This window comes from Cyanistes caeruleus, chromosome 1 (assembly GCF_971803275.1).
Source record: "Cyanistes caeruleus chromosome 1, bCyaCae1.hap1.1, whole genome shotgun sequence".
In the NCBI taxonomy this organism is placed as follows: domain Eukaryota; kingdom Metazoa; phylum Chordata; class Aves; order Passeriformes; family Paridae; genus Cyanistes; species Cyanistes caeruleus.
In genome coordinates this window covers 68139492-68159486 of record NC_141701.1, presented here as the reverse complement: position 1 = coordinate 68159486, position 19995 = coordinate 68139492, and positions in this window count along the sequence as shown.

Below are 19995 nucleotides of genomic sequence, written 5' to 3'. Positions count from 1 at the left end.
ATCAAATGGATGGATCTGTTCCTGTTCCTATCTAGATTACTCTGTCCAAGTCTTGTCTCAGCAGATTAAAGGTTAGCAGCTAAGACTGTGAGAGGTAGGACTCCTCAGCCTGGATGAAAGAAGATTAGGGGGAGAACTTATTAAAGAATTTAAATATCTGTTTAAGTGAAAGAAGGTAAAGGAGGAAAAGTCTTATAAGCAGTGACCACTTAAAGGACAACAGGCAGCAGTCATAAATTAAAATATAAGAAATTCTACTTGAATATATGAAAAGAATAATTGAAGGGTGAACAAACACTGGTCAGATTGCCCAGAGTGGTTGTGAAGTCTTCATCCTTAGAGATACTGGAAACACTACTGCGCAATCTTGATCAACCTACCTTAAGTTCCTGATCCTTGTTTTAGCAGTAAGGATGGACCAGTTGATCTTCAAAGGTCCCTTTTAACTGCAACAAGTCTCCGAATCCCAGTTCTCTGATGTCTGTCCTGAGTAGATGATCACAAGTAACAAGCTTATTTTCCTACTTTATTTCCACCTAGAGAAGGAAAATCCTTCATGAGTCAATACACACTAGTGTAAAAGTGAAGTAACGCAGCGATAAAGTATATTGCAACTTAAGGCAATTCTCTAAATACAGCAGAAGATTATTTTGAACTCAGAAGATATTTGTTTGCTGCTAAGGTAGCAAAGAGAGGCCTACTGTTACAGAGCTGCAGTGTAGTAATTAAACAAATAGCCAAAGCAATATTGATATTTTCTAAAATAATTTGTTTTACAAGGGTTTTGACATGCTTCATGGTGAAACAAACAATGTTTAATATTTTATTCATGGATTAGTATAATATATTTCTAAGTAAAATCGATACTGTGTTTTTATTAAGAACAACGTTGTACTTCCCAGCAGAGAAATGAAAAGCACCATAAGTAAGGAATTGCAAAATGAGAAAAAAAATTCATAGCTAGTGCTAAACCATATCACTACAGAGAGATAAATAGTTCTTATTCATATTTATTTAAATATGTGCCAAACAGCCTGCTTCTTTTCTTTCTTTTCTTTCACTTTCTGGACCCTTCCAGCAAAGGACTGATCCTAAATCATCTGAGAGCTTAATTTACAAATGAAAATACTTGCATCTTTATGACACTTGCTGAGATCCCAGAAGCAAATACACCTCAGCAAAGAGGGTGGAGTGCATGGACACGCATGAGGAAGCTTTTTGATAGAAGCAATCTATATAAAAGAAAACCAATGCCTTTACTACTGACAATCAAATACGGGTTTTGTAGAAGTTCTGTCTCAAAGGGCAGGATGTTAGGCTCATTCAGAAGGATGATTATATGATTATAAAGGTCTCATGGTTTAACTCCAGCTGGCAACCAATCCCCACACAGCCAGTCACTCATTCTCTGCACTGTGAGGGGGGAATTGAAGGGGTAAAATTGAAAAAACTTGTGGTTGAGACAAAGACAGTTTAATAGATAGTGTCACATCCCATTGGGATTTGGTGAGCAATTTTTTCTGTAAATCACCCTCTCTTTGCACACCTTTGTTGTTAATATTGTTGCTGTTACAGTTAACTTTCTTATCTCATTGCTGTTTCCAGTAAATTGTTCTCATCTCAACCCACAAGTTTTACCTTTTTGTACCTCTGATTCTCAACTTCCATCCCTGGAGCAGAAAGGGAGAGTGAAAGGGGTGGAGTGGGAATGAGCAATTGGCGTTTGGTTTGGGACAGTCTTGGTCGTGGGAGGACACTAAATTAGGGAAAGCTGTTCCTAAATCAGAACACTTGTGAAGACAAGTCATCACGCCAAATGTATCACTCTTCCTCCTTGCCACATTTCTATAAACTGAGCATGATGCAATGTGGTATGGAATATACCTTGGATCAGGTGAGGTCAGCTATCCCAGCTGTGTCCCCTCTCAACTGTGAACTCGCAGCACCCTCGCTGGTAGGATGGGGTGAGGAGCAGAAGGGACCTTGGCTCTGTGTAAGTGCTGCTCAGCAATAACAAACACATCCCTGTGTTACCAACACTCTTTCCAGCACAAATCCAAATCATAGTCCTATATTAACTACTGTGAAGAAAATTATTAAGTCTACTCCAGCCAAAGGCAGCACAACAAGGAAGCATTTGTGGTCATTCCAACTCTCTCTCCAGTACAAACATTCAGCTTAACGAAGGTTCATTTGTTAATATGGAAATGAAAGTGAAGAGAGATGATGAAAAACATTCTGAAAAGCTTGATAAAAAGTGGGAAAGAATAAGGGAAACAAATGCTTTCCCAAAATACCTCTTTTGAAATATGTATGAAATGCAAGGGCTTGATTAGTGAAATTGAAAATTGTCGATGAGAACATCACACAGCTTTTCAGTTGCACTTTAAAAAGCTGAGGATTTAGGTAGAAAAAGAGAAGAATCTTTCTAGGATAGTGAAACAGCATTAGAAAATAATTGTTATAAAATGAAGGAAAAAGACCAATTAAAAAATCAGTCTGCTATTGTCAACAACTAATTCTGGAAAGCTGTTCAGGAAATGCCAACATATACCTCTCCTTTTTTGATTTAGGACATATCTGTCTTTTCATTTTGAGTAGAAGCTGTGGTTTATTAAATGTCTCATTTATGACATAACGAGTAAACACGTGACAAAGAGTATTAAGCCTTTTCAAACACGAGTGCCTTACTTTCTCTTTTTAACCATTCATCAAGACCTGGTGCCTGATAGCACCAGGTCCTGATGAATTGATTCCTGTTCCTGAAAAAAAGCCTGATCTCTCCAAGAATTGTATTCCCCTGGCACTGTTGCCTTCTCAGACCCAGTTACAGGAAACTCCCTTACCTACTTCCTAGGTAATGAAAAAGGAAGGCTTTGATTAACAACAATCCCTCTTCCCTCTCACTTTGTGAAATTAGATTCAGAAAGAAACTTTACAAATGGGATCTCTCCCATTTTCAGGTCTCTAGAAGAAGGTGAGAAAATTGTGGCTATTGCTGTTATATCTGTCCTGACACATATGTTAAAGTCCTATCATTAAAAAAAAAAAAAAAAGAAAGAAAAATGAAAAATCTCAGACACAGAGATCTGTGCAACTAATTGCATTGACAAAATGGTGAATCCTTGCCACTCCAGATGCTAAATATTTGCATTTCACTTACCCGGATTTGTCAACCAACATCCAAATCTTTACTTTCTTACTCCCTGCAGGAAGTTCTGCATAAGAGAATGATTTTTCCACACTAATCCATGTTCCTCCATGCAATCTCCTAGATCAGCTCCAGGGTGCTCATTCTTCAGCTGTTTCAGTAGCTTTAGCTACTGAAATAAGCTCTCCATCACTGCTTAGACCCTTCTTTCCTCTCTATTGTCCTGTAGATTCATTCTGCACAGAGCACACAAAAAATCAAAAGAAAGCATGAAAAAAATGTAGAACCCATACAAACATTCTTTACCCTCTCAACAAAGCACTTGCTCACTCTGACAGAAGTTTGTGTGTGTGCTTCCTTAGAGAAGAGAGTGAGCTTTTCCTGATAAAGTCTTTTTTTATTCCACTTGCCCAGGTAATGCATTAAAATTGCTTAATTATCATTAACTAGAGATTGCATTTCAGCTAAGGCAAGGAAGTCAACAGATGTCTTTACAGGTATGGAACACTATAATCCAGGTATGCTAGACTATTGAGAGCTTGGTTGCTGAATTATTTTTTTTTTCCGTTTTCTCTGATTAAATGAGCAAAATTCTTCAAAGTCATTGGCTGAAGAGCCTCAGGGTAACAATTTGAAGTTTTAGCTGAGACTAAAGCACATTTTCATATTTATATATTGTATAGAAGGAAAAAAAAATCTTTGCCCTGAGAAGTTTAAAGCCTAAAAAGATAGGACTAAAGACTTTAAAGAAAATGGGAATAGAAAAGGGAAGGAATTTCATAAAACTACATCCACTTTCAAAGCTCAGCTTTCCTACAAAATTAAGAGACATCATTTGTGACTGGAAGAAACAACGTGTCATTATTCTGACCTCACAGAGTATCGTACTGAGGTCTTGGTTCTGTAAAAAGAGAACAAGCATAGAGACTGAGGATGAAGAAGATGCATCAAGGAAAAAATCAGGAAAAAATTGGCACCCATTAGAGAATTTCAGAATCTTTTCAGGATTTCAAAAGTTAGTGTCCTGAGCCACTAGAACTCTGAAAAATTGTGGTTTTTTCAAGCTCCTACAGCATGTTTTTCAATACTGACAAATACTTTCCATAAGTTCAGTCTTGCAGATCTATTGAATCATAAGATGGTACAGGATGGTAAAATTTTCTATTTTGAGATGTTTAAGGGGAGAGTGAACGTGTTCAAAGAAGATAAATCTTATTTGAATGAGCAAATAAATGAAACCAATTTCCCAAAGTCCTGAAACATAAGTTGACAGAACCAATATAGCAAGAAATACAGTCTAACACTGCAGATCTGGAAAAAGACATTTCCAAAGAAGTATCAAGCCCAGCAGTAGAAGTACAGAGGACCCAGCACTAATAAAACGCTAAAGTCAAAATAAGAGCTTTAGGTTTGAGGGTCATGAGATAAGACAATGTCTTCTCTAAATTGTTTGTTGTTACACCTAAGGAAACCACATTTAACCTTAAAAAAAGAAAAAAAGTTCTAAAAATCACTCCCCCTCCCAAAAAAAAAAAAAAAAAAAAGAAAACCAACTCAAGAACAAATAAAAATCCTTAAAACCTAAACGCCTCCAAATAAACCACCAAATCAAGAAAAATCCCCTCCACCAAGAATGTATCAAAGCTATCTGGCAAACCATCAGCTTCTTGTATTCGTACTCACAACTCAAAATTTTTACTTAATATCACTTACTCTTTCTGCTATTGGCTGTGTTATGTTAGCCATTAATCAGATCTCTGCATTATCCATACAAAGAACAAGGGATTAAGGCTTGGAAGACAATATGCAATATAAAAATGGTCACAATTTATGATAAACTCCTGCCTGGTGTTGTTCTAGTAACTCTTCTGTGTCAGGCAAGGAGTTTATATGCATATACCTATTTTGAATACTGATAACATAGCACAACAGTAAAATATATCTATTCCTTATGTATATACAGCAGCTGAAATGGACATTTTTATGTAGTGTACCCCACAAGTGCTTTTAATTCCTGATCAATCCTAACTAATCTGAGCACTCTAGGACTGGGTTACACTTTCAGGTTAATAAATGCACACATATTGTAAAAGGTTGGTCATCAGTGCAAGAATATAATCTTCAGTTAGCTACTAAATTTTCTTAATTCATACTTGGGGATAAATCAAAACCAAAAATCCGTCAGCACCATAAATACATATTCATATACGTATGCATCTTTAAACCTGGAAGAATAACAGAGGTAATGCTCAGAGTGATTCTGGAAAAGGCATCTCCACAGAAATGAAGGAAGCTTTCCATGTTCCACCTTCCAATGCACAGTTGTAAAGTAGGGCTTGTCAGAGAGCAGCCTTGTCTAGATTGGTACATAATTCAGAAGAGCCATGCAACTGATTGCTTCTCTGTGCTGCTCCACAGTGTTACATCAGGTATTTTCAAGTCACTGCTCTTGTCCCTCTGTCCATCCCTGATCCTGAGAGCCAACCACAGACTGCCAGTGCAACTTGCAATTTACCAACAGTAAGTTTTGGTCAAGTGGTGTCCCATGGTACAGTTCCCAGTACAACAAAACCTGTGGGATTCAGGGAGATACACTGGGAGAAATTTTCACTAGTATACCCCAGCTGTAGCGTCTTCTTTGTCATGTCAGCTGAGAGGGGTTTATTGTATGACCTATCAGAATTCTCTCTAGTGTTTCTGGACCATTATGGTTTGATTCAAGAGAGAGCTGGCTTAGAGGGGAGTTGTTCACTGTTAAAGCCTTTGCTCTGGTGCATGTGTTGTTCTGCCTGCCTGCTGTTTTGTATCATTAAATATTTAATATTTCACAGATATATTAATCTGTCCTTCCAGAAGCAGCCTTAGAATTACATTTGCCACAGAAGAGTATAGAAACCCAGCTTTTAGTATGGAGATGGCACACATTATCAAAATTATATTTATTAATAAATATCCTTGTTCCATACCTTTTTTTTTTTTTTCCCCACAATGGAAACTCTTATTGGGATTTTCTAAGATGTTCATATTCAGCCCATTTCCTGTAACTTGTGTCAGCCTTGTGGATTTAACAAGTTGCCCTGCATGATAAGAGCATCACTTGGAGAAAGCTGATGACATTGATTATAAATTGGGATGGTTTTGCAAAATAAAACAAAAGTTGCATTTTGTATGGTTTGTAAGTTCAGTTAAATCACTGTTTAAAATGTGTGATTAATTTAAAGGCATATGGCTGGATGAATCACTGTGCTTTTCAGTGTTTTGTGTATTGAAGACCAAAGTCATGTTTCTTTGGAGTACACCTAAGTCAGCTTAAATGATGCACTTTTGGGCAGTCAGGCATTTAACCTAAAGACTGTGTTGTCAGAAAAGTTGTTTGATAGTGGGAATTTTTATGAACAGATTATACAAGGCTCTGGCAGCTCTTCTCACACAGTCCCTGTAAATCAGGGACAACTGCTTTATTGAAGTGAATGGAGTTAGATAATCATAAAAATGGTGTAAATAAAGGGAAAATTAGGGCCATCAAATTTGAATACTGACTTTCAACACTGAATTTTAAGAGATTATTAGCCTTCAATTTTCAGTGAGACTCTGCTCTTTCTCACAGTGAATGCTAGCCATTATAGAGATAGCCATAATTCTGAAAAGAGGCTATCATATCTACAGCACACAGAGAATTTAATACAACCCTGTGAATACAGTGTTGTCCACTTCTACTCGTCCACCTGGAACACATATTTTGCTACTGCATTTCCCGTTTCACCATGCTATCCACCCTTCTCTAGCTGTTCTGTTCATTCTGCTCTGAGTTGCTAAGCCATCTGCAAATAATAACTCTCCTTGCCACAAGTCCACTGAGTTTTTGAGTATTCCTTTGCACAGCTAAGCATCTCAGCCCCACTAGAAGTTCTTAATATTTCTAGACCCTGAATTAAGCATCAAGAGGAGATTGCTCTATTTTCAGGAAACCTAGTGAATATTTTTCTTCATATAAAGTAAATTAATTCACAGCTCAAAAAAGGGTACTTTACTAGTTTTTACCATCTCTAAGATATTTGTTTATTGCAGATGTTTTATTCTGAGTCACATCAAAACCACAGGATTGAAGTTGTTGTAAGTTGAATTTATCAGAATAAATTAGGCTGTTTTCTTTATCTGGTGATTATTTTAGCTCAAGCTGTGACAATTCTGAAGAGAATGATTACACATATATAAGCCAAAAAATAATAATAATTTATTTTAGAGGCCCTACAATATCTTTTTAACTTGTACATACATGACAGTAAGACATTATTCTTACTGTGAGTTTGCTGAGAATGTATGTGGATTTCATACAAACATCCAGCCATTAGTTTCCTAATTAATTTCTGATTATCTAGGAAGAAAACCAAGAAATTATGGATTTGGATCAAATGCACGTGACTTCATTATTCATTATTTTAAGCTGGTTAGTTCTGTGAGTCCGGGCAGTTTTCAGGGCTTAAAATAAAGAGAAGGAAGCAATCAAACATTCTGTTCAGTGGTGACTCATTTATTCAAAAGACTGTGACAAAAAATTGTATGTATGGTTGACAGGAACTCTGCCATTTGCAAAGGTGACTTGAGGTACAAAATAAAAAGAGGTTTACAGTAATATTACAGCCTCTCTATAGTGCATTAGCATTGCAAATATGTCCAGACAGAATTATATCTTCTGTTTATGCCATATTCTACATTCTGATTAATAAGCTTAATTACTTACATAGTCCTTTTCCTTCAGTAAAAGCTCAAATTAACAGAGAAGATTCACAATTTAGATGTCAAGGAACAGAAAATTCTTGTGTTAGTAGTAGTAGTAGCAGCAGTGGTAGAATTAGTAGTAACTACTGTTATTCCAAAAATATCCCTGCAGCTTTTTTCTAAAACTTTGGGTACTTCATATCTCTCAGGTACTGAAAGAGTATGGAATTTTTAGAGGTAACATTTCTGATATAAATTGTGACTTACATTGGAAATTGTTGTAGCCAGTGGGCATATTCTAACCACACATGCAATCTGTTTATAAGGTATTTATCAGTATGTCAAAGTTGGAATAGGAAATACCCTAGAGATATTCAGCTTAATAATGGGGCTGTGTCTGTTTGCAGAAGTCAAACAGCTCACAGAACATATACAGAATGAATAATAACCAAAAAAATAATACATTCTTTTGCAAGCAGCAATGGCATCTCACTCAATCTCACAAGTAACACCTAAGATTGACAAAGTCCCAAAACAACCAAACCAAATGTTGCTGTTTAACCCCAGCCAGCAACCAAGCCTCATCCAGCAGCTTGCTCACTTCCCCATCAGGAAGATCAGAGAGACAATGGAAGGGTAAAAGCTGAAAACTTGTGGGTTGAGATACAAACAGTTTAATAGGGAAAGCAAAAGCTGTGCACACAAACAAGTCAAAACAAGGAATTACTTCACTGTTTCCCATGGATAGGCAGTTGTTTGGCTATCTCCAGGAGGGCAGGGTCCCATCATGTGTAAAAGGTGGCTTGGGAAGACAACACTGTCACTTAAAATGTTCCGCCCTTCCTCCTTCTTCCTTCCACTTTATATGCTGAGCGTGATGGTCTGGAACCTGCCTTTAGTCTGTTGGGGTCACCGTTCCTGGCTGTGTCTCCTCCCATGCACACCCAAACTCCTTGTCAGTATGAGAGTACAAAAAGCAGAAAAAGCCTTTTGTAGATTCTTGATTAGAATTGCAGATTTTAATATTTCTCAAATCATAAAGAAAAACTAGTCAGAACGTTTTCAAGGTCCTTAGAGTACAAATTCAACTATGAAAACTCTAAACAGTTTCTACCAGCAATGACCTACCGTGAGCTGTTCAACCATAAACATCAAAAATTACTTGTATCTATTTAGATTTTGATATAGCATACAGGCATCAGAAACAATTCCTGGGATAGAGTACAGAGGATAATAGAAAAATGACTACAAAAATATTCCTCCTAAGATATACAGCCTTTATGGTTAAGCCCTCACAATAGTTTAGGGTTTTACAAAACCATAACCATCTGAAAATAGCTCTAGAGTAGGAAATGTCTGTACCTATGTAGCTAGCCATTCCATATATAATACAGGGATCAGTTTAGATTCTCCATCTAGTCTGTATTTTGCAATGGTTATGTGAAAGACACACAAGCAATGTAAACTGCTGGTGCAGTCAGGCAGAATACTAAAGGATCAATATTACAGTTTTCTGCTCTCATTGGCAGGTTTACAAACAATTCCCTTTCAAAACCAGAGTTGGATTGCTTTACTTAACGTGCATTTTTCTCTGAGAAGTCACTGTGAAAATGCTACCTTGAAGTTTTACCTCTTAATTGTTCCTGGATCTAATGTGCAGTTATCAAGTTGGATTTCAAGATAATCCTGAGCAATTCACCACCAATCCATAGCATACACTTTTTTCCCCTTTTACATGTGTTCTCATTGGTACTCATGAAACTATGCAGAATTAATGAAAAGAAATAACAAAAATTGTTTTCAATGATTATACATGAGAAAAAACATTATTCTGTTCACAATGTTTTTTATATACGAACCTAAAGAGATAACATATGAACAGAGAAAATAAATCCTGCATAGGAAAGAAAACAAATTAATTACTTTTTAAAATCATATTTCCAGTTAAGTTTTTATTCTCTGCTAAATTTCATAAGTAGATGGTTGTACTGTGTGCATGTGATTCTGCAATCTCAGAGACCTTCAATACTACTGATCCTATAAGTGTGGATATAAGAAAATCTATACAAAACAGAAGAAAAATCTATGAACAGCACACAGTCATGTGGGTGCATAGAAAGTAACAATTGCAGACAATAAAGCCTAGTCCAAGGCAAGTTCTCAATCAAAAATATCAGCTCCCTAACCAATCTTCTGTTGGTGTAAACCTATAGAAGCTCTCCTGATATCAGAAAAGCTTGGTTTTCCCACATGCTTTAGAAAGCCCAAACGCTCTTTCATGATCTCTCATCCAGTTAATAAGTAACAATAATTATCAGCAAGAAGATTAGTTAGAACTATGAAGTTTTCTCAAACACTTCAGAATCAAATTTTTTACCAGAATTTTAAATGCAGACTATGCTATAGAAGGAACCAAACAAAAAGAAAAACCCAACAAAACCACCCAAATAATTTCAACCCACCAAGCAACCAAAACCTCCAAACCCCAACAAATCTGAGTATTAAATTCAAGCCAGAGACTTTTTTTAAAGTTTTGTGTGTCCCACAGTAAAATGAGGGATAGTAATTTAATTTGATATATTCTAGCTATGGTATGGAAATGAGCTATCAAAAGTATTTATAGAACTTTAAAGCCCCCAAATATGTCGTTTTTGGGGAAAGGTAATATGAATTATTCAGTAAAAACAATGAACAGTTCAATAAGGAATGAACATTTCAATCTCTTCTGAAAATAAAAAACTGTGGGAGCATCTCATAGATGAACTGTGAGCAAATTTTTCATGGGCAAAAGAAGATATTTCATTATGTATTCAGAAACAATTCTATAAAATCAATGGTATACACTAAAATTGAGAAAAACAAGAAATTGTATGTAAAGGTGATGTGGTACACAGCAACAAGTTTAACATAAAACTACTTGTGACAAAAAAAGGAGACAATTTCAGGAAGATGTCATCCTGAAATGATGATACTCATAATCTCATTGTGTTGACAAGAAATGACAAGAGATGACAAAAAAAAATATTTCCCCATTATAAATTCACATTGTTTTGACTGAAAAATATGATGCTGTTCAGATATGTTGTAGATACCCTGGAAATATTCAAGACCAGATTGGAAAGGCTTTGAACAATGCATTCTAGTGAAAGGTGGCCCTACCCATGAAGATGTTGAAACTTAAAAGCCTTTAAGGTCCATTACAACCCAGGCCATTCTGTGATTTTGTGAGTCTATGAAACTCCAGTATCTATGAACAATGAGGACCAAATCGTAACATGCATTTCTTCAATTATTTATTTTTACAAGGTAGTTTTTAAGTGACTTTGAAGTTTCTGTTTGTTTTGTTTTCTGTTCAAAACAGACATCTGATAAATAAAAGCTCCAAGTTGAAAGCTCCTAAGGAATATAGAAATTATTTTCTCTAATTTAATTTTCATCTATGTTATCAATAATTTTACCTTATTCATCTTACTATTACAAACCTTACACTTTTGTGCCTTCAAGGTACATCAGGTTTTTAATTTGCAGTGATAGGGTTTAAAAAAATTCTTGTATATCCCATTTTCCATGAAGAACCTGCTCTCTGTAGAGAGTCTCTGTAGTCTGCAGTCAGACTGTTGTATCCACAAAGACTGTTAGTTGATTTCAAAGGCTTTATCTATTAAGTTGCACTGCTGTATCAGGGTTGCATTTAATTTTCATTTTTATTTAAGAGGAAAAGAGGAGATAATCCTAATAATTACCAGGTGAGTTTTTCTATTTCTAGATTTGTATTTATGTGTCTTTCAAATGTCATATGATCTGAATTAACTGTTTCTTTTATTGATAGCTGAATGTAACCCCAAAATGGGTAAACAATATAATTCTTCATCAGAATTCTTGTTCAGAATGGGTGTGAAGTATTATTAAGAAATATAGCAACAGCAGTCAAAGGCAAAGTTATGTCTGAACTTCATTTCTCCACTTTTCTGCCCTTTCACATGGAAGGAAAGGCATTGTTAAGTCATGAAGAAATTGAGAGCAAAAATTAATAGACAGAAGATTAAGAAAATTAGCTATTCCAGCATACAGATAATGAGACCAGATAAGGAAGAGATGTATGCTGAGAAGTGGTACAATATTAACCACTAATAATTTAACTCAACAATTTGACATTCAAAATCACATTAAAAATGTGTGAAACATAATTTCAAGAATGAAGATACTAAGTTCCAAAAATTTCAGGTGCTTAAATGATGTAAAAGTCATACCAGTTTCTTGATGTACAGATCAGTAAGTCAGAGTGCAGGAGGACAGATAGGAAACTTGCTTGATAGGCAAAGTGCATTCAGCACTATATGATTTCTATGCGACTGCAGAAGCGAAGGCAGTGTAATACAAAAGACTGTTTCTTGATGAAGGGAAAATCTAGAGTGAGAAAGAAAGCTTGTTGGCTAATATGGTGATACCGTTCTTCTGAAGGAATGAGGCAGTAGGCATTTCTTCAGACACCCTTCAATCCCAAGAGTGTCTCCACCAACATTTTCAAGGTACCATGTTACTTGTCTTAGTGACCGATCTTGAAACAGACCACAACAGAAGCTGATTGCAAGAACACACTTTTTTCAACTTTAGCCTGAACTGTGAGGCAACCACAAGAGTTTGGCCAAACATGAGAACAGGCTACCTAGAGAAGTGGGCCCCAAACCAGTGGGTGTTCAAGATGCTTTGGGACAGTGCCATCAATAACACAGTTTAGTTTTTCATCAACCCTGAACTGGTCAGGCAGTTGGACTTAGATGATTGTTGTAGTATCCTTCAAACTGAAATCCCCTCCCCTCCCCTCCCCTCCTCTCCCCTCCCCTCCTCTCCCCTCCCCTCCTTCACTGTATATTCATAGAAATTTCATGTTGCCATAAACCCTTCCAGATTGGGCAAACAATCCCCGCCCACACTCATTAACAGAGGCTCAGAATGAGACCAGCCTCACCTCTGGCATGCTTTATTGAACCACAATTCTTCAGTTCCATCTGCTCTTCAGAAATGCCAGTTCATCTAGCAACCAATCCCATCTGATTTTTTTAAACTGTGAGAGGAGTTAGCTGGAGCTCTTAACAAATTGTTCCTGTCTTCTACCATCAAGTTTCCCATTATCATTGACAGCAGGAACAGCCCATGGCCAATACCCATTTTCACTTCCAGCTGAGAGAGAAAGTTCCCCCTAAAAACTTCATTTCAGCTGAGATACATGTTTTGCTCATCTGAATTACACCAGCTGAGGATACACACCCATTCCTCATGAAAAATGTAGAGAGAAACTCTGTTTTTTGGTCTTAGTATGGTGACTGAAGCAAATTTTACCAGAAAAAACCAGCTTGGGATTCTCTGTCTACGTTAAAAATTGATGGACCATAAACTACTATAGATTGAAAGAAGCATGTTCCAGAAGTTTATCAAAATACCCGCTTTGACCAATGTTTTGTAAAAGTGCTTTGATAGTCAAGAAGAGCTTTGCTCCAGACTTTCATAGACACCTTCAAAAAACCTAGTTCATCATGGGAGAACAAATGGGAGACAGAACAGAGAGCACAGCTGAGCTTGATGCTCTGGCCTTGGTCAGGTACAGACCATGAGATAGGCAACTATGGATGTGAAGGGAAGAGCTAGAAAAGTACAACATATGCAGATATCAAGGTTTTTGAAACTATGTGGTTTTGTAAGGCTGCCAAGTAATACAAACAATAGGCTGATTCTATAACTAGTGAGAAATGTTTGTTTAGGACTGTCACTGCTTGGGGCTGCAACAATATATAAACTGAACTTTGAAAACAATAAATGACTTCAATGACTTCAATGACGTCAATAAACAACTTCAACCCCTTTTTCCTTGGACTTCAATGACTTCAACTCGGACTCCGATCTTTTTTTGCCTCAGCTTTGATTTCTTTTTGCTAAAACTTCTTGCTTAGGCTACTTTTTGCACCCCTCCTCTGAAGTCCATCTCTCAGTCATGCGGCAGTCCATCATTAGCAGGATGGCTGGGTAGCCTGACCCTCTGCTAGTAAAACATAGAGCCATGCAGAATGGAGCAGACAGACTCCCTGGTGGTGCTTGAGAAATGTACTCAGGAATTGTCTGGAAATACAAGTTGGCATCAGCCCCTGATGCGCTGGGTAGCATTCCTGCATGACAGATCACATCTTCTGGAGTCCAGCAACATCATCAAGCGCTATTTATTCATATAGACCTAGATGTTGAGTTCAAAAATATTGCCGAGTCCTTTGAAAACGTTTTCTTGAATTGGCATGAGAATACTCTCTGTCACCCTGAAAATTAAGCCTTCTGATAATGTTTTCATAGTTTTACTTTCCCATGAAAGTAATTATAAACGTTAAGTTGTTTATCACATTCCTTCTAAGAAAAATCTTTTGATGGATGTTTCTCATGACCAGTGTGCTTGGGAATGTGGTAACTTGATTATCCAATCCCTGGCCAGTGTCGAGAATCTATAAATACTGGAGTCAGAGACCAAAAACCAGTTTTTTGTTCTGACACTGAGAGTGGTTGTGTGAATAATTTTGTGTCCTTTAGCAACATATTCTCTAATAGTGCCACCAAGTATAGTGATCACTTGAAAACCTTAATTTTACTTCCATATCTCTTATGTTGTTTTGAGTTTTTTTCGTGGGTTTTTTTTTTGCTAATGAGCCTGAATTCTGGAAGAGTCCATATTTTTCTGAAGGTGTTCAAATACAAGGGGACATTGTCAAGTACGGCTGAACAGAGTGCAAAATAGAAATTATTCTGCGGCATAACACTGGTGTGGAATTTTTTTGCCTGTGTGTACATTTGTCTGGAATATCCTATAGCCTAAGCTTTTTTTAAATTTTTTTTGTTCCATTTTCTCCTATAAAGCTAAGGATTAAACAATATAAATATTACTTTTTGGCACATTCAAAACAGGCTTACATTATTTTTTCATCTATCATTTTTTTAATTTTTTTTCCCTGAAATTGATATCTTCCCTTACTACAATACTTTGAGGAATCAATTGAAATTTGTACTGAAGACACCTGGAAAAATTTTTAAAAAGGGATGTCCACAAAAAAAGGGATGTCTGCTAATTAGTATTCAGTTTTCATTTATGGAGCATTATCTTCTCAAAGATAAATATTAGTTCCAATTCTAAACTGAATCAGCAATTTGTAATGGTTCAGAATTTTTTCTCTGCATAGCTCCAGGAAAAGGAAAAAGGAAAGGTGTTTTTAATTTTGCTTTGAAAATGGCCAAAGGTCTTTTAAATTAAATTTAATGTGAAGTTGTGCTACCTAGATCTTCAGGATTAAAGAAACAGGGAATCTTCTATTTAAATAATCAGAGATCACATTTCATGACACTACCCACATAACACAATTTTCTGACCACTTTTTACCCAAGAGGAACTGCCCAAATTTATAGGTTTGGGTAATAACAGAAATTGGACAGTTTACATGGCTTGAAGATCTCTTCCTCTTCAAATCTGAAGGGACAGAGAAGAAAAAGAACCTGACCATGGGCAATGAGCCCACAGGAAGCGCCATGTCAAGATAAATTTACAGGCTATAGTCACATCCACAGCAAAGGCAGTCTTCCAAATTGCTCCAATAGCCAGTAATCTATCAGACATCATCTAAGTCCCTGGAAATGTCTTTTCTGTCTGCCATACAGTGTTTCCAAGCTAGAGGAGCTAGTTTTGGTCAGCTACCTGATGCAAGTTACCTGACATCTGTCTGAGAGATTAAAGCTCCCTCATTGGAAGTCTGGGTTCAATCACTGTCCTGCTTTGTCCCATACTCTCCATGCTCTGATGCTTGACTGGCTCTATTTTATTCCTAGTCCAGTCAAAGGCTAATACCTTTATCAGTGGCTCTAGTATTTATGGTATAAAATGGGAGTGTAATCATACTTAGTCATGCCTCTTTTGCTTGAAGAAAATGTATGCAGGACAGACCATAGGAAATGTAGGAAATTCAGCGTGGGACATTAGGATGTCCTAATGGGACATTAGGAAATTGAGCAGCCTGGAAAAGCTGTACCTGCATTGCTGTTGGAACCTCATTTTTGTCACTGTGGACAGTTTATTCTTGCCTTGGTCTCTTGAAACTGTGGGATCAATGAAAGTCTTGCTGTGACCAAGATGATCCACCTTTGCTCCTATGAGTAGCAGTTAATGAAAAGAAATAGTTAATGAAAAGGATAGCAATCTATACAAGAGTTGAGGAATATTACTCATTATGATTAACCATTGTTTCTTTGTCAGGTTTCCATCTCTACTAAATGTTGCCAGCAGATATGAAGGGGAGCATTAAGGTTGAAATCAGATGATGTCTGAGTTCTGATTGAACAAAACTAATGCTTTTCATCTTCCTAGTATTGCAGAGAACAAAATATGGGAATGCACAGAAAAAAGAAAACAGCTCAGAATGCAGCAATCAGGCTCGCTTCTAAATGCATAATGTGGATGATATTGAGGTGAATACCCAAAAGGAAACTGGAATAAGCTGGCTCTGGCATTTAGATATTTACTGATTCCAAACTGTCTTTGTGAAAACTGCAATTTTGAGAGCATAGAAGCTTAATTCAGTATTCCTTGGAATACTAAAGTAGAGAAGTGTGGAATCATTTGACTGATTTATTCTACTCCTTTCTTCAAGAATTCTGTATTTTATTCTCTTGAGAAGCCTTGTCTCTTTCAGAAAACCAGACTGTGAAGTTAACCATTGTCAATGAACCATCACCTTCCAACTGGAAATTAATTTGATGAGCTGATTCCTGGTGACAGAGCTTTTAAGATACAGGTAATGCAAATGAATAATCAATACGCTTGTCAATAGTTTTGGAAAGCTTATTTGTCATCACACCAAAGTTTTGAAGCAGACCTAACTAAACTAAAGTTTTCTCATCAGTGAATGGCATATTAGAGCAAATAATGTCAGCTTGCTGGGCTATGACTGAAGCAGTGGGATGGTGAAATTGGGATGGTAAAACACCCCCAGATCCAGATCCCAATCCAGATCCAGATCCAGATCCAGATCCAGATCCAGATCCAGATCCAGTATTTAATAATTTTAAAGGTCAGCAGCATTCAGTTGTGGTAGTTTGTTCAAAAGCATTTAGATATTTGCAATTAATGGATCACAGTTTCTTGGAGCTATCAAAACCTACAATAGAGAGCATAACTCATTATTTACATTTTATGAGATTCAAATCTTGCAATACATTCCTGGTATTTTGTAATCAATGAAAAGAAGCAATTGGAAATTGCTTCTGATGGTCCTGACTTTGTCTTGATCTATGTTGGGGTAAAGTGAAATGAAGATCTCTGTTTCTAAATGTTGTTTAGAAGAAGGTGCTTCCAAATGCAGAATCAATTGCTGTGTCACCCTTTCATAGCAGGTAAATGACACTGTAAGAATCAAATAGAGATGATGCTCTTTGTCCTTGAGATGTGACAGCTCCTTCAACTTAAGGTAACTTTATGGCTGCTCTAATGTGTACCTGAAGATATATGTGATTTAAATTACTTTAGAATAATGGGTCAGAAAGAGCACTTAAATGCCTTCCTTACTCAGCTGTCTCAGCTAGTTAATTGCAGTCAAGACTCCTGAAAGGAGGACTGATGCCTCACTTAAAAAGCAGGAAGACACTTCTGCCAGGGGTCTAGTGTGAATTATAGGCCACAACAATAATCAGATTCAGTAAAAGCTTTCACCATATTCAAAGATGTTTGAATCAAAGTAAATACTTTTCCCAGTGTTTCTGTCCAATCAACTATTGTTCCTATGATGAAAAAAAAAACTATATGCAGTCACAAAATTCTATGACATCTTTTTCCTCTAATATTTAGACCTCTTTTCCTAGAACTTACATTGGACAGTGATCTTTCTTTTAAGACAAGAATGTTTAGTTTTGAACATATCCTAGTAGGTTTTCTATTTGGTTTGAATTGTGTTGGTTATGTCTGTTTTGTTTTTTGGGGTTTTTTTCCAGTGTAAAATCTGTAGGAATGCAAGTGGGATGGGAACTACTGAGTAATGTACTGACTCTTCTCATATTCCTTCCATTCAAATGTCAGTCATGATATAATGATATATGTGTGTGTGTGCACCATTTCCACTGAATTCCATATGTACCTTTTTATACCCTCAGTATTATGCTCTTCTGGATGTCACGCTTCATCCAGAGCTAAAGTAAATGTAGGACTAAGTAAACTTCAATTCTGCAAAGAGACTGAGTATAAAGTTAAGACTAATTTTTAACGAATATTCACATTTTTAAATGAAAAAGAACAGATGAATAGTCACCTTCGGCTCCCAACAAGCTGGTCTCTCTGGCTTCTTATATAATTTATACTCAAGGGTACTTTGTACTCCTTGAGGAACCAAGAGGCTTCCAAGTGCAGTTAAACTGAGCCAGTGAAACACCAGCTTTCTGCTGGATGTGTCCCTCACCTTTCTGCACATCAAATGCTTAATATCCTCCCACCCTATCTCTACTTCTTGGTCTTTTTTTTGCTATGTGTTCATAGTTCTTCATTCTCCAAATGCTTCCACACAAGTGTTCTCTACTTCTTTGCCAAATCCTTCTGAAAATAAACAGCGGTTTCCTTCCTGTCCGTTTTTCTTTCAGTTATTGTTCTAATGATGGTGAATCTGGACATTATTTAGACACTGAAAATTACATGATATTATATTGATGAATAGTTTTCAATATGGGTAAAAAGAAAGATAAATCCTGGAAGACTTTCACCTTTGACAAAGACTGCATTCCAGGGCAGCAGGATCATGTCTATGGAGGCTACAGTTACTGGTGACTGACATGGGACTCAACAAGACAGGTTTCTGCTTGGTTAAGCTCAGGAAATCATTTATTCAGCACAGGAGCAAACTCAGTTAAATCCAGAGACAGAGAATAGAGGCAGGGTGGGAGTTTTATGGGGCAGAGCCAGGGTGGAGTTTTCTGATCTGGGTCTAATAAGGAAGAAATCCCAGGGGCACAGAACCAATCTGAACACCCTGGACTGACACCCCCACGAGGGTCTGGGGTGGAGTGACTCTTTCCAGGCTCACAGGGCTCATCCCCCGAGGCAGAGGATGCAATTTAGCCTTCCAGGGCTTTAAAGCCACATCTCTCACTTTAAGGATTCTTATCTGAAACTAAATCTTTGCCTCCCAGGGCGGAGGCACCTCACAGACAAATCGTATTTCAGGTAAGGAAGATGCTACAGGAACCAATCATAGCATACTCCCAGGATAGCTTACTTGAGAAAATGTGACAACTGGGCACAAAATGGAATCCCTGTCCTTTGGGAAATTTTATTTTTTAATGTTTGCTTTCCAACCTCCTTGTTGGCAGCCAAAGGCAAGACCATCCATTTAATATATTTGTGGAGCTGATGGGTCAAGGTTATGAGAACAGGAGATTACTTGATTCCAAGGAAGAGAAGTATTTGGAGAAACACAATGATTGTGTTTTCAATGTGATTGAAACATTGATCCTAAATGCTCCAAACTCTTTCCTGGGGCTACAATACTTGGGGTGGTAAGGAAGCACTGCTTCATTTTGCTCAGAATGTATAGTTCTTTTTCTCCAGGTGGCAAGAGAAAAAGGCACAAAACATGATGCTCCTGCAGCAATTAGTAGTGGTCCCTAAGATGCAAAGGACGTCCAAGACTGCTTCTGTACCCAGCAGTTGCAGTAAAATTAGGAACCCTTTACCATGTTCTGCCCCATATTGCTTCTACTTTACCTTGCATGTCAGAACTAATGTTCCCTCCCCCATTCTTTTTGGAACACCAAAAAGACAGCTTTTTCTCTGGAATCCCCACATGAATAACACAGGTTATTCAAGAGCTTGTCCACATATCTAATGTTACTTTCCATGCAATATCAGAACTAGGACTGAAGACAGAGAAAGAAAACCTTATAGCACTGAAGGGTGTTAATTATCTAAGTATAGAAGACAAAGGTTTATTACTGGGGGTGTGAATGACTAGATAGCTTATGTAAATTTAATTTTGCATTTGTATGAAGATAATTGATTGAACATACATGTTTTCAGATCACATAACACTAAGGGACCAATGCTAATCTCAAATAATTTTTGG